At 48.2% G+C, this 16,610-nt stretch overlaps 1 long non-coding RNA gene across 4 annotated transcripts; it reads left to right on the forward strand.

The window, feature by feature from the left end:
* The first annotated feature begins 11,184 nt into the window (after positions 1–11,184).
* Positions 11,185–15,803, forward strand: LOC135561250 (uncharacterized). 4 transcript variants are annotated; one of them, XR_010459359.1, is made up of 3 exons: positions 11,185–13,775; positions 14,070–14,452; positions 14,579–15,803. It is a non-coding gene; the product is annotated as an uncharacterized LOC135561250 (long non-coding RNA). The 4 variants fall into 4 exon arrangements; XR_010459360.1 differs by having other exon boundaries at positions 11,185–13,355; positions 13,487–14,452; XR_010459358.1 differs by having other exon boundaries at positions 11,185–12,685; positions 12,728–14,452.
* The last annotated feature ends 807 nt before the right edge of the window (positions 15,804–16,610 follow it).

Consider the following 16,610-nt stretch of genomic DNA (forward strand, 5'->3'; position numbering starts at 1 on the left):
TGACCACCTTACCCTGACCACCTTATACCCTACCTGACCACCTTATGCCCTACCTGACCACCTTATACCCTACCTGACCACCTTATACCCTACCTGACCACCCTCCACCCTACCTGACCACCTTATACCCTACCTGACCACCTTATACCCTACCTGACCACCTTATACCCTACCTGACCACCTTATACCCTACCTGACCACCTTATACCCTACCTGACCACCTTATACCTGACCACCTTATACCCTACCTGACCACCTTATACCCTACCTGACCACCTTATACCCTACCTGACCACCCTCCACCCTACCTGACCACCTTATACCCTACCTGACCACCTTATACCCTACCTGACCACCTTATACCCTACCTGACCACCCTCCACCCTACCTGACCACCTTATACCCTACCTGACCACCTTATACCCTACCTGACCACCTTATACCCTATGACCACCTATACCCTGACCACCTTATACCCTACCTGACCACCTTATACCCTACCTGACCACCTTATACCCTACCTGACCACCTCCACCCTACCTGACCACCTTATACCCTACCTGACCACCTTATACCCTACCTGACCACCTTATACCCTACCTGACCACCTTATACCCTACCTGACCACCCTCCACCCTACCTGACCACCTTATACCCTACCTGACCACCTTATACCCCTGACCACCTTATACCCTACCTGACCACCTTATACCACCTACCTTATACCCTACCTGACCACCTTATACCCTACCTGACCACCTTATACCCTACCTGACCACCTTATACCCTACCTGACCACCTTATACCCCACCTTACCCTACCTGACCACCTTACCCTACCTGACCACCTTACCTGACCACCTTATACCCTACCTGACCACCTTATACACCTTATACCCTACCTGACCACCTTATACCCTACCTGACCACCTTATACCCTACCTGACCACCTTATACCCTACCTGACCACCTTATACCCTACCTGACCACCTTATACCCTACCTGACCACCTTATACCCTACCTGACCACCTTATACCCTACCTGACCACCTTATACCCTACCTGACCACCCACCCTACCCTGACCACCTTATACCCTACCTGACCACCTTATACCCCACCTTACCCTGACCACCTTATACCCTACCTGACCACCTTATACCCTACCTGACCACCCTCCCTTATACCCTACCTGACCACCTTATACCCTACCTGACCACCTTATACCCTACCTGACCACCTTATACCCTACCTGACCACCTTATACCCTACCTGACCACCTTATACCTGACCACCTTATACCCTACCTGACCACCTTATACCCTACCTGACCACCTTATACCTGACCACCTTATACCCTACCTGACCACCTTATACCCTACCTGACCACCTTATACCCTACCTGACCACCTTATACCCTACCTGACCACCCTCCACCCTACCTGACCACCTTATACCTGACCACCTTATACCCTACCTGACCACCTTATACCCTACCTGACCACCTTATACCCTACCTGACCACCTTATACCCTACCTGACCACCTTATACCCTACCTGACCACCTTATACCCTACCTGACCACCTTATACCCTACCTGACCACCTTATACCCTACCTGACCACCCTCCACCCTACCTGACCACCTTATACCCTACCTGACCACCTTATACCCTACCTGACCACCTTATACCTGACCACCCTCCACCCTACCTGACCACCTTATACCCTACCTGACCACCTTATACCCTACCTGACCACCTTATACCCTACCTGACCACCTTATACCCTACCTGACCACCCTCCACCCTACCTGACCACCTTATACCCTACCTGACCACCTTATACCCTACCTGACCACCTTATACCCTACCTGACCACCTTATACCCTACCTGACCACCCTCCACCCTACCTGACCACCTTATACCCTACCTGACCACCTTATACCCTGACCACCCTCCCACCCTACCTGACCACCTTATACCCTACCTGACCACCTTATACCCTACCTGACCACCCTCCACCCCTACCTGACCACCTTATACCCTACCTGACCACCTTATACCCTACCTGACCACCCTTATACCCTACCTGACCACCTTATACCCTACCTGACCACCTTATACCCTACCTGACCACCTTATACCCTACCTGACCACCTTATACCCTACCTGACCACCTTATACCCTACCTGACCACCTTATACCTGACCACCCTCCACCCTACCTGACCACCTTATACCCTACCTGACCACCTTATACCCTACCTGACCACCTTATACCCTACCTGACCACCTTATACCCTACCTGACCACCTTATACCCTACCTGACCACCTTATACCCTACCTGACCACCTACCTGACCACCCTACCACCACCTATACCCTACCTGACCACCCTCCACCCCACCTTATACCTGACCACCCTTGACCACCTTACCCTACCTGACCACCTTACCCTACCTGACCACCTTATCCACCCTACCTGACCACCTTATACCTACCTGACCACCTTATACCCTACCTGACCACCTTATACCCTACCTGACCACCTCCACCCTACCTGACCACCTCCACCCTACCTGACCACCTTATACCCTACCTGACCACCTTATACCCTACCTGACCACCTTATACCCTACCTGACCACCTTATACCCTACCTGACCACCTTATACCCTGACCACCTTATACCCTACCTGACCACCTTATACCCTACCTGACCACCTTATACCTGACCACCTCCACCCTACTACCTTATACCCTACCTGACCACCTTATACCCTACCTGACCACCTTATACCCTACCTGACCACCTACCTGACCACCTTATACCCTACCTGACCACCTTATATACCACCTTATACCTACCTGACCACCTTATACCCTACCTGACCACCCTACCTGACCACCTTATACCCTACCTGACCACCTTATACCCCTACCCTGACCACCTTATACCCTACCTGACCACCTCCACCCTACCTGACCACCTTACCCTACCTGACCACCTTATACCCTACCTGACCACCTTATACCCTACCTGACCACCTCCACCCTACCTGACCACCTTCCATACCCTACCTGACCACCTTATACCCTACCTGACCACCTTATACCCTACCTGACCACCTTATACCCTACCTGACCACCTTATACCCTACCTGACCACCTTATACCCTACCTGGACCACCTTATACCCTACCTGACCACCTTATACCCTACCTGACCACCTTATACCACCTACCTGACCACCTTATACCCTACCTGACCACCCTCCACCCTACCTGACCACCTTATACCCTACCTGACCACCTTATACCCTACCTGACCACCTTATACCCTACCTGACCACCTTATACCCTACCTGACCACCTTATACCCTACCTGACCACCTTATACCCTACCTGACCACCTTATACCCTGACCACCTTATACCCTACCTGACCACCTTATACCCTACCTGACCACCTTATACCCTACCTGACCACCTTATACCCACCCTACCTGACCACCTTATACCCTACCTGACCACCCTCCACCCTACCTGACCACCTACCTGACCACCTTATACCCTACCCTACCTGACCACCTTATACCCTACCTGACCACCTTATACCCTACCTGACCACCTTATACCCTACCACCCTGACCCCACCACCTTATACCCTACCTGACCACCTTATACCCTACCTGACCACCTTATACCCTACCTGACCACCTTATACCCTACCTGACCACCTTATACCCTACCTGACCACCTTATACCCTACCTGACCACCTTCCACCCTACCTGACCACCTTATACCCTACCTGACCACCTTATACCCTACCTGACCACCTTATACCCTACCTGACCACCTTATACCCCACCCTACCCTACCTGACCACCTTATACCCTACCTGACCACCTTACCACCTACCTACCCTACCTTACCACCTCCACTACCTGACCATATACCCTACCTGACCACCCTTATACCCTACCTGACCACCTTCCACCCTGACCTGACCCTACCTGACCACCCTACCCTACCTGACCACCTTATACCCTACCTGACCACCTTATACCCTACCTGACCACCCTCCACCCTACCTGACCACCTTATACCCTACCTGACCACCCTCCACCCTACCTGACCACCTTATACCCTGACCACCTTATACCCTACCTGACCACCTGATACCCTACCTGACCACCTTATACCTACCTGACCACCTTATACCCTACCTGACCACCTTATACCCTACCTGACCACCTTATACCTACCTGACCACCTTATACCCTACCTGACCACCTTATACCTACCTGACCACCCTCCACCCTACCTGACCACCTTATACCCTACCTGACCACCTTATACCTACCTGACCACCCTCCACCTACCTGACCACCTTATACCCTACCTGACCACCTTATACCTGACTACCTCCACCTACCCTTATACCCTACCTGACCACCTTATACCCTACCTGACCACCTTATACCCTACCTGACCACCTTATACCCTACCTGACCACCTTATACCCTACCTGACCACCCTCCACCCTACCTGACCACCTTATACCCTACCTGACCACCTTATACCCTACCTGACCACCCTCCACCCTACCTGACCACTTATACCTACCTGACCACCTTATACCCTACCTGACCACCTTATACCCTACCACCTTATACCTGACCACCTTATACCCTACCTGACCACCTTATACCCTACCTGACCACCTTATACCCTACCTGACCACCTTATACCTACCTGACCACCTTATACCCTGACCACCTCCACCCTACCTGACCACCTTATACCCTACCTGACCACCTTATACCCTACTGACCACCCCTTATACCCTACCTGACCACCTTATACCCTACCTGACCACCCTCCACCTTACCTGACCACCTACCTGACCACCTTATACCCTACCTGACCACCTTATACCCTACCTGACCACCTTATACCCTACCTGACCACCTTATACCCTACCTGACCACCTTATACCCTACCTGACCACCTTATACCCTACCTGACCACCTTACCCCTACCTGACCACCTTATACCCTACCTGACCACCTTATGCCCTACCTGACCACCTTATACCCTACCTGACCACCTTATACCCTACCTGACCACCTTATACCCTACCTGACCACCTTATACCCTACCTGACCACCCTACCTGACCACCTTATACCCTACCTGACCACCTTATACCCTACCCACCTGACCACCTTATACCCTACCTGACCACCTTATACCCTACCTGACCACCTTATACCCTACCTGACCACCTCCACCCTACCTGACCACCCTCATACCCTACCTGACCACCTCCACCCTACCTGACCACCTTCCATACCCTACCTGACCACCTTATACCCTACCTGACCACCTTATACCCTACCTGACCACCTCCACCCTATGACCCCTTCCACCTACCTGACCACCTTATACCCTACCTGACCACCCTACCTGACCACCTTACCCTGACCACCTTATACCCTACCTGACCACCTTATACCCTACCTGACCACCTTATACCCTACCTGACCACCCTCCACCCCTACCTGACCCTACCTGACCACCTTATACCCTACCTGACCACCCTCCACCCTACCTGACCACCCTCCACCCTACCTGACCACCTTATACCCTACCTGACCACCCTCCACCCTACCTGACCACCCTCCACCTACCTGACCACCTTATACCCTACCTGACCACCCCTACCTGACCACCCTCCACCCTACCTGACCACCTTATACCCTACCTGACCACCTCCACCCTACCTGACCACCTTATACCCTACCTGACCACCTTATACCCTACCTGACCACCTTATACCCTACCTGACCACCTTATACCCTACCTGACCACCCTCCACCCTACCTGACCACCTTATACCCTACCTGACCACCCTCCCACCCTACCACCCTACCTGACCACCTTATACCCTACCTGACCACCTTATCCACCCTACCTGACCACCTTATACCCTACCTGACCACCTTATACCTACCTGACCACCTTATACCCTACCTGACCACCTTATACCCTACCTGACCACCTTATACCCTACCTGACCACCTTATACCCTACCTGACCACCCTCCACCCCTGACCACCTTATACCCTACCTGACCACCTTATACCCTACCTGACCACCTTATACCCTACCTGACCACCTTATACCCTACCTGACCACCCTCCACCCTACCTGACCACCTTATACCCTACCTGACCACCTTATACCCTACCTGACCACCTTATACCCTACCTGACCACCTTATACCCTACCTGACCACCTTATACCCTACCTGACCACCTCCATACCCTACCTGACCACCTTATACCCTACCTGACCACCTTATACCCTACCTGACCACCCTCCACCCTACCTGACCACCTTATACCCTACCTGACCACCTTATACCCTACCTGACCACCCCCTCCACCCTACCCTGACCACCTTATACCCTACCTGACCACCTTATACCCTACCTGACCACCTTATACCCTACCTGACCACCTTATACCCTACCTGACCACCTTATACCCTACCTGACCACCTTACCCTACCTGACCACCTTACCCCTACCTGACCACCTTATACTACCTGACCACCTTATACCCTACCTGACCACCTTATACCCTGACCACCTTATACCCTACCACCTGACCACCTTATACCCTACCTGACCACCTTATACCCCCTCCACCCTACCTGACCACCTGACCACCTTATACCCTACCTGACCACCTTATACCCTACCTGACCACCTTACCCTACCTGACCACCTACCTGACCACCTTATACCACCTACCTGACCACCTTATACCCTACCTGACCACCCTTCACCACCTACCCTACCTGACCACCTTATACCCTACCTGACCACCTTATACCCTACCTGACCACCTTATACCTGACCACCTCCCACCCTACCTGACCACCTTATACCCTACCTGACCACCTTACCCTACCTGACCACCTTATACCCACCCTACCCTACCTGACCACCTTATACCCTACCCACCCATATACCACCCTCCACCCTACCTGACCACCTTATACCCTACCTGACCACCTTATACCCTACCTGACCACCCCTACCTGACCACCTTATACCACCTACCTGACCACCTTATACCCTACCTGACCACCTTATACCCTACCTGACCACCCTCCACCCTACCTGACCACCTTATACCCTACCTGACCACCCTACCACCACCTTATACCTGACCACCCTCCACTCTACCTGACCACCTTATACCCTACCTACCTGACCACCTTATGACCACCCTGACCTACCCTACCTGACCACCTTATACCCTACCTGACCACCTTATACCCTACCTGACCACCTTATACCCTACCTGACCACCCTCCACCCTACCTGACCACCTTATACCCTACCTGACCACCTTATACCCTACCTGACCACCTTCCACCCTACCTGACCACCTTATACCCTACCTGACCACCTTATACCCTATACCTGACCACCTTATACCCTACCTGACCACCTTATACCCTATACCACTTATACCTGACCACCCTACCTGACCACCTTATACCCTACCTGACCACCTTATTATACCACCTTACTCCCTACCTGACCACCTTATACCCTACCTGACCACCTTACCCTACCTGACCACCTCCACCCTACCTGACCACCTTATACCCTACCTGACCACCTTATACCCTACCTGACCACCTTATACCCTACCTGACCACCTTATACCCTACCTGACCACCCTCCACCCTACTGACCACCTTATACCCTGACCTGACCACCTTATACCCTACCTGACCACCTTATACCCTACCTGACCACCTTATACCCTACCTGACCACCCTCCACCCTACCTGACCACCCTACCCTACCTGACCACCTTATACCCTACCTGACCACCTTATACCCTACCTGACCACCTTATACCCTACCTGACCACCCTCCACCTACCTGACCACCTTATACCCTACCTGACCACCTTATACCCTACCTGACCACCTTATACCCTACCTGACCACCTTATACCCTACCTGACCACCTTATACCCTACCTGACCACCTTATACCCTACCTGACCACCCTTATACCCTCCACCTGACCACCTTATACCCTACCTGACCACCTTATACCCTACCTGACCACCTTATACCCTACCTGACCACCCTCCACCCTACCTGACCACCTTATACCCTACCTGACCACCTTATACCCTACCTGACCACCTTATACCCTACCTGACCACCTTATACCCTACCTGACCACCTTATACCCTACCTGACCACCTTATACCCTACCTGACCACCCTATACCCTACCTGACCACCCTCCACCCTACCTGACCACCTTATACCCTACCTGACCCACCTCCACCTACCTGACCACCTTATACCCTACCTGACCACCTTATACCCTACCTGACCACCTTACCCTACCCTACCTGACCACCTTATACCCTGACCACCTTATACCCTACCTGACCACCTTTACCCTACCTGACCACCTTATACCTACCTGACCACCTTACCACCTTACCCTACCTGACCACCTTATACCCTACCTGACCACCCTCCACCCTACCTGACCACCTTATACCCTACCTGACCACCTTATACCCTACCTGACCACCTCCACCCTACCTGACCACCTTATACCCTACCTGACCACCCTCCACCCTACCTGACCACCTTATACCCTACCTGACCACCTTATACCCTACCTGACCATACCCTACCTGACCACCTTATACCCTACCTGACCACCCTCCACCCCTACCTGACCACCCTACCTGACCACCCTCCACCCTACCTGACCACCTTATACCCTACCTGACCACCTTATACCCTACCTGACCACCTTATACCCTACCTGACCACCTTATACCCTACCTGACCACCTTATACCCTACCTGACCACCTTATACCCTACCTGACCACCTTATACCCTATACCCTACCTGACCACCTTATACCCTACCTGACCACCTTATGCCCTACCTGACCACCTTATACCCTACCTGACCACCCTACCCCTGACCACCTTATACCTGACCACCTTATACCCTACCCTACCTGACCACCTTATACCCCTGACCACCTGACCCCTACCTGACCACCTTATACCCTACCTGACCACCTTATACCCTACCTGACCACCTTATACCCTACCTGACCACCTTATGCCCTACCACCCTGCCCACCTGACCACCCTATACCCTACCTGACCACCCTCCACCCTTATACCCTACCTGACCACCTCCACCCTACCTGACCACCTTATACCCTACCTGACCACCTTATACCCTACCTGACCACCTTATACCCTACCTGACCACCTTATACCCTACCTGACCACCCTACCTGACCACTACCTGACCCCTTATACCCTGACCACCCTCCACCCTACCTGACCACCTACCCTGACCACCTTATACCCTACCTGACCACCCTATACCCTACCTGACCACCTTATACCCTACCTGACCCCCCTGACCACCTTATACCCTACCTGACCACCTTATACCCTACCTGACCACCTTACCCTACCTGACCACCTTATACCCTACCTGACCACCTTATACCCTACCACCTGACCACCTTATACCCTACCTGACCACCCACCCTACCCTACCCTGACCACCTTATACCCTACCTGACCACCTTATACCCTTATACCCTGACCACCTGACCACCTTATACCCTACCTGACCATACCTTATACCCTACCTGACCACCTTATACCCTACCTGACCACCTTACCCTACCTGACCACCTTATACCCTACCTGACCACCTTATACCCTATACCCTACCTGACCACCTTCCCTACCTGGCCACCTTATCCACCCTACCTGACCACCTTATACCCTACCTGACCACCCTCCACCCTACCTGACCACCTTATACCCTACCTGACCACCTTATACCCTACCTGACCACCTTATACCCTACCTGACCACCTTATACCCTACCTGACCACCTTATACCCTACCTGACCACCTTATACCCTACCTGACCACCTTATACCCTACCTGACCACCTTATACCCTACCTGACCACCTTATACCCTACCTGACCACCTTATACCCTACCTGACCACCTTATACCCTACCTGACCACCCCCACCCTACCTGACCACCCTCCACCCTACCTGACCACCTTATACCCCTACCTGACCACCTTATACCCTACCTGACCACCTTATGACCCTACCTGACCACCTTATACCCTACCTGACCACCTTATACCCTACCTGACCACCTTATACCCTACCTGACCACCTTATACCCTACCTGACCACCTTATACCCTACCTGACCACCTTATACCCTACCTGACCACCTTATACCCTACCTGACCACCTTATACCCTACCCTGACCACCCTATACCCTACCTGACCACCTTATACCCTACCTGACCACCCTCCACCCTACCTGACCACCTTATACCCTACCTGACCACCTTATACCCTACCTGACCACCTTACCCCTGACCACCTTATGACCACCTTATACCCTACCTGACCACCTTATACCCTACCTGACCACCTTATACCCTACCTGACCACTACCTTATACCCTATACCTGACCACCTTATACCCTACCTGACCACCTTATACCCTACCTGACCACCTTATACCCTACCTGACCACCCTCCACCCTACCCTGACCACCCTTACCCTACCTGACCACCCTCCACCCTACCTGACCACCTTATACCCTACCTGACCACCTTATACCCTACCTGACCACCTTATACCCTACCTGACCACCTTATACCTACCTGACCACCTATATACACCTGACCACCTTATACCCTACCTGACCACCTCCACCCTACCTGACCACCTTATACCCTACCTGACCACCTCCACCTACCTGACCACCTTATACCCTACCTGACCACCTTATACCCTACCTGACCACCTTATACCCTACCTGACCACCCTCCACCCTACCTGACCACCTTATACCCTACCTGACCACCTTATACCCTACCTGACCACCTTATACCCTACCTGACCACCTTATACCCTACCTGACCACCCTACCTGACCACCTTATACCCTACCTGACCACCCTCCACCCTACCTGACCACCTTATACCCTACCTGACCACCTTATACCCTACCCTGACCACCTTATACCCTACCTGACCACCCTCCTGACCACCCTACCTGACCACCTTATACCCTACCTGACCACCTTATACCCTACCTGACCACCTTATACCCTACCTGACCACCCTACTTATTTTGGTTTCATTTATTTATAGCAAAGAAAAGAAGTGACAGACAACAATACAGATCAAATCAATAGTAAATGTTGTGAAGGTTGGAATGTTGGAAGGTTGGAATGTTGGAAGGTTGGAATGTTGGAAGGTTGGAATGTTGAAAGGTTGGAATGTTGGAATGTTGAAAGGTTGGAAGGTTGGAATGTTGGAAGGTTGGAATGTTGTGCAGGTTGGAATGTTGGAAGGTTGGAATGTTGGAAGGTTGGAAGGTTGGAAGGTTGGAAGGTTGGCAGGTTGGAAGGTTGGAAGGTTGGAATGTTGGAAGGTTTAAAAACAACACCTCCAAAAACAATATACAGCACAGATGTAGACAAAGGTTTGTTTAAACACAAAACCTACTAATTATGAATGTATAAATTAATCAGTAATCATTAAACAAATAAATACATATTTTTGTTTTGTTTAAATGTGAGAGTTGGGCTATATGGAAGGGGTTACTGAGTAGTTTGGTTCATCAAGCTGACCTCCAGTCTTCACTTGAAGTTATTGAGGGATGATGATGTTTTGGCAATGTGAAGATAAGAATTCCAGAGTACCTCTGTATCTGATAGAGAATTGATTAAATGAGGTGTGACAGTGGGGAGGGTGAACATTATATAGATTAATTGTATAATGAACCTGGAAGAATCCATTGAAGGGTTTAGGTCAACTGTCTTGGAGGTTTGAGTATATGTAGATGAAAGTGCATAATTGGTGTACATTAAGGTTGTAAATAGACAAGATATTGAGTTTCTTAAACAAAGCTGCAGATGGAGCCAGGTAATTAGAGGAGGTGTCTAGTCATGTACATTTCTTTTGTATGATGAGTCATTTGTGTAGGTAGAAGGCATATCTACTGGCCCAGACAATATTACAGTGAATGAGATCTGGGTAACTGAAGCTCCAGTATAGAGATATGGGTAACTGAAGCTCCAGTATAGAGATCTGGGTAACTGAAGCTCCAGTATAGAGATCTGGCTAACTGAAGCTCCAGTATAGAGATCTGGGTAACTGAAGCTCCAGTATGGAGTTAGGAAGCCTGATAAGCCAAACCACTCATCTATCTGATATCAACACATTTCATCACTTTACTGCAGACTGAATGGGATCTTTCCAGGGTAACGTGTCATCTATTAAAACTCCCTGGAATCTAGTGGATGTGACTTGTTTCATTCACACCAATTGAGATTCTGGCTCTTTAACAATATTTCTTATTCTTACTATTGAATAAAATAACGTAGGATTTTTTTATATTTAAAGATGAATTGTGTATTTGGAACCATTCAGAAAATGTGGCAATGCCTGTGTTAGCTTAATTCATTAGTGAATCAAAATGCCTGCGTTATCAAATCTAATTGGTGTCATCAGAGAATGAGAAGTACAGTAGAAGACAAAGCAGTAAGGTTATTGATATAGATTAGTATGGTAGAAGACACAGCAACAAGGTTATTGATATAGATTAGTATGTTATGGTAGAAGACACAGCAACAAGGTTATAGATTAGTATGGTAGAAGACTCAGCAGTAAGGTTATTGTTATAGATTAGTATGGTAGAAGACCCAGCAGTCAGGTTATTGTTATAGATTAGTATGGTAGAAGACCCAGCAGTCAGGTTATTGTTATAGATTAGTATGGTAGAAGACTCAGCAGTCAGGTTATTGATATAGATTAGTATGGTAGAAGACCCAGCAGCAAGGTTATTGATATAGATTAGTATGGTAGAAGACCCAGCAGTAAGGTTATTGATATAGATTAGTATGGTAGAAGACCCAGCAGTAAGGTTATTGATATAGATTAGTATGGTAGAAGACCCAGCAGCAAGGTTATTGATATAGATTAGTATGGTAGAAGACCCAGCAACAAGGTTATTGATATAGATTAGTATGGATTGGTAGAAGACACAGCAACAAGGTTATAGATTAGTATGGTAGAAGACTCAGCAGTAAGGTTATTGTTATAGATTAGTATGGTAGAAGACCCAGCAGTCAGGTTATTGTTATAGATTAGTATGGTAGAAGACCCAGCAGTCAGGTTATTGTTATAGATTAGTATGGTAGAAGACTCAGCAGTAAGGTTATTGATATAGTTTAGTATGTAATGGTAGAAGACACAGCAACAAGGTTATTGATATAGATTAGTATGGATTGGTAGAAGACACAGCAACAAGGTTATTGATATAGATTGGTAGAAGACACAGCAACAAGGTTATTGATATAGATTAGTATGGTAGAAGACCCAGCAGCAAGGTTATTGATATAGATTAGTATGGTAGAAGACCCAGCAGTAAGGTTATTGATATAGATTAGTATGGTAGAAGACCCAGCAGTAAGGTTATTGATATAGATTAGTATGGTAGAAGACACAGCAGCAAGGTTATTGATATAGATTAGTAGAAGACACAGCAGCAAGGTTATTGATATAGATTAGTATGGATTGGTAGAAGACACAGCAACAAGGTTATTGATATAGATTGGTAGAAGACACAGCAACAAGGTTATTGATATAGATTAGTATGGTAGAAGACCCAGCAGCAAGGTTATTGATATAGATTAGTATGGTAGAAGACCCAGCAGCAAGGTTATTGATATAGATTAGTATGGTAGAAGACCCAGCAGTAAGGTTATTGATATAGATTAGTATGGTAGAAGACTCAGCAGTAAGGTTATTGATATAGATTAGTATGGTAGAAGACCCAGCAGTAAGGTTATTGATATAGATTAGTATGGTAGAAGACCCAGCAGTAAGGTTATTGATATAGATTAGTATGGTAGAAGACACAGCAGCAAGGTTATTGATATAGATTAGTATGGATTGGTAGAAGACACAGCAACAAGGTTATTGATATAGATTAGTATGGTAGAAGACACAGCAACAAGGTTATTGTTATAGATTAGTATGGTAGAAGACCCAGCAGTAAGGTTATTGTTATAGATTAGTATGGTGGAAGACCCAGCAGTAAGGTTATTGATATAGATTAGTATGGTAGAAGACCCAGCAGCAAGGTTATTGATATAGATTAGTATGGTAGAAGACCCAGCAGTAAGGTTATTGATATAGATTAGTATGGTAGAAGACCCAGCAGTAAGGTTATTGATATAGATTAGTATGGTAGAAGACCCAGCAGTAAGGTTATTGATATAGATTAGTATGGTAGAAGACACAGCAGCAAGGTTATTGATATAGATTAGTATGGTGGAAGACCCAGCAGCAAGGTTATTGATATAGATTAGTATGGTAGAAGACCCAGCAGTAAGGTTATTGATATAGATTAGTATGGTAGAAGACACAACAGCAAGGTTATTGATATAGAGTTGAAGTCTGAAGTTTACATACACTTAGGTTGGAGTCATTAAAACTCATTTCTCAACCACTCCACATATTTCACTTATAATTCACTGTATCACAATTCCAGTGGGTCAGAAGTTTACATACACTAAGTTGACTGTGCCTTTAAACAGCTTGGAAAATTCCAGAAAATGATGTCATGGCTTCAGAAACTTCTGATGGGCTAATTGACATAATTTGAGTCAATTGGAGGTGTACCTGTGGATATATTTCAAGGCCTACCTTCAAACTCAGTGCCTCTTTGCTTGACATTGGAAAATCAACAGAAATCAGACAAGACCTCAGAAAAATATTTGAGACCTTCAAAAGCCTGGTTCATCCTTGGGAGAAATTTCCAAACGCCTGAAGGTACCACGTTCATCTGTACAAACAATAGTACGCAAGTATAAACACCATGGGACCACGCTCCAAAACCGCCGTAAAATAGCCAGATTACGGTTTGCAACTGCACATGGGGACAAAGATGGTTCTTTTTGGAGAAATGTCCTCTGGTCTGATGAAACAAAAATAGAACTGTTTGGCCATAATGACCATCGTTATGTTTGGAGGAAAAAGGGGGAGGCTTGCAAGCCAAAGAACACCATCCCAACCGTGAAGCACGGGGGTGGTAGCATCATGTTTGCTGCAGGAGGGTCTGGTGCACTTCACAAAATAGATGGCATCATGACGGAGTAAAATGATGTGGACAAATTGAAGCAACATCTCAAGACATCAGTCAGGAAGTTAATGCTTGGTCGCAAATGGGTCTTCCAAATTGACAATGACCCCAAGCATACTTCAGAAGTTGTGGCAAAATGGCTTAAGGACAACAAAGTCATTGGAGTGGCCATCACAAAGCCCTGACCTCAACCCTATAGAAAAGTTTTGGGCAGAACTGAGAAAGCGTGTGTGAGCAAGGAGGCCTACAAACCTCACTCAGTTACACCAGCTCTATCAGGAGGAATGGGCCAGAATTCACCCAACTTATTGTGGGAAACTTGTGGAAGGCTACCTGAAACGTTTGACCCAAATTAAACCATTTAAAGGCAATGCTACCAAATACTAATTGAGTGTATGTAAACTTCTGACTCACTGGGAATGTGATGAAAGAAATAAAAGCTGAAATAAATATTTCTGTCTTCGATTATTCTGACATTTCACATTCTTACAATAAAGTGTTGATCCTAACTGACCTAAGACAGGGAATCTTTCATTGTTGTTGAATGTTTGCGCTCACTCAAACACAAATAAAGGTGCATTCTTTGGAGGCGGGACTGAGACAGGTAATGGCGGACTGAACAAAGATAAAAACGTAATATTCAATATCGGCAAGTTAGACTAAAATATTAGCACTACACACTCTGGTGGGTGATGACCTTCAATCTGGATAACAACACAAAACAAATCTTAAGGCTAGAGACATTTATCGACAAATATTAGGAAGACAAGCAGCACCCAAAGATGACGTAGGGTAAGACGGGAACCGATTTCAAAACGAAAACGTGACTCTTCTACAGACACAGACAATTCAATATTTTCACCCCGTCACATTCGTCGTAACGAGGAGACCAAGGCGCAGGGTGATTGGAATACATACTTCTTTTATTAAAACGAAGAACACGTAAACAAACTAACAAAATGAACGTGAAGCTATAAACAACTAGTGCTGACATTTAACTACACATAGATAATAACCCACAAAATACCCAAGGAATATGGCTGCCGAAATATGGTCCCCAATCAGAGACAACAATAAACAGCTGCCTCTGATTGGGAACAAATCTAGGCAACCATAGACATATGAACACCTAGCTATACAAAAAAAAACTCAACAATACAAAAACTACACATACCACCCTCGTCACACCCTGACCCCGGACTGGGGACCATTGCTAGAGACCCTGGGCTGGGGACCGACGCTGGAGGTTCCGGACTGTGGCCCGTCGTTGGAGGTTCCGGACTGTGGCCCGTCGTTGGAGGTTCCGGACTGTGGCCCCCGTCGTT

Source organism: Oncorhynchus nerka, linkage group LG16, assembly GCF_034236695.1.
Source record: "Oncorhynchus nerka isolate Pitt River linkage group LG16, Oner_Uvic_2.0, whole genome shotgun sequence".
NCBI classification, from domain to species: Eukaryota; Metazoa; Chordata; class Actinopteri; order Salmoniformes; family Salmonidae; genus Oncorhynchus; species Oncorhynchus nerka.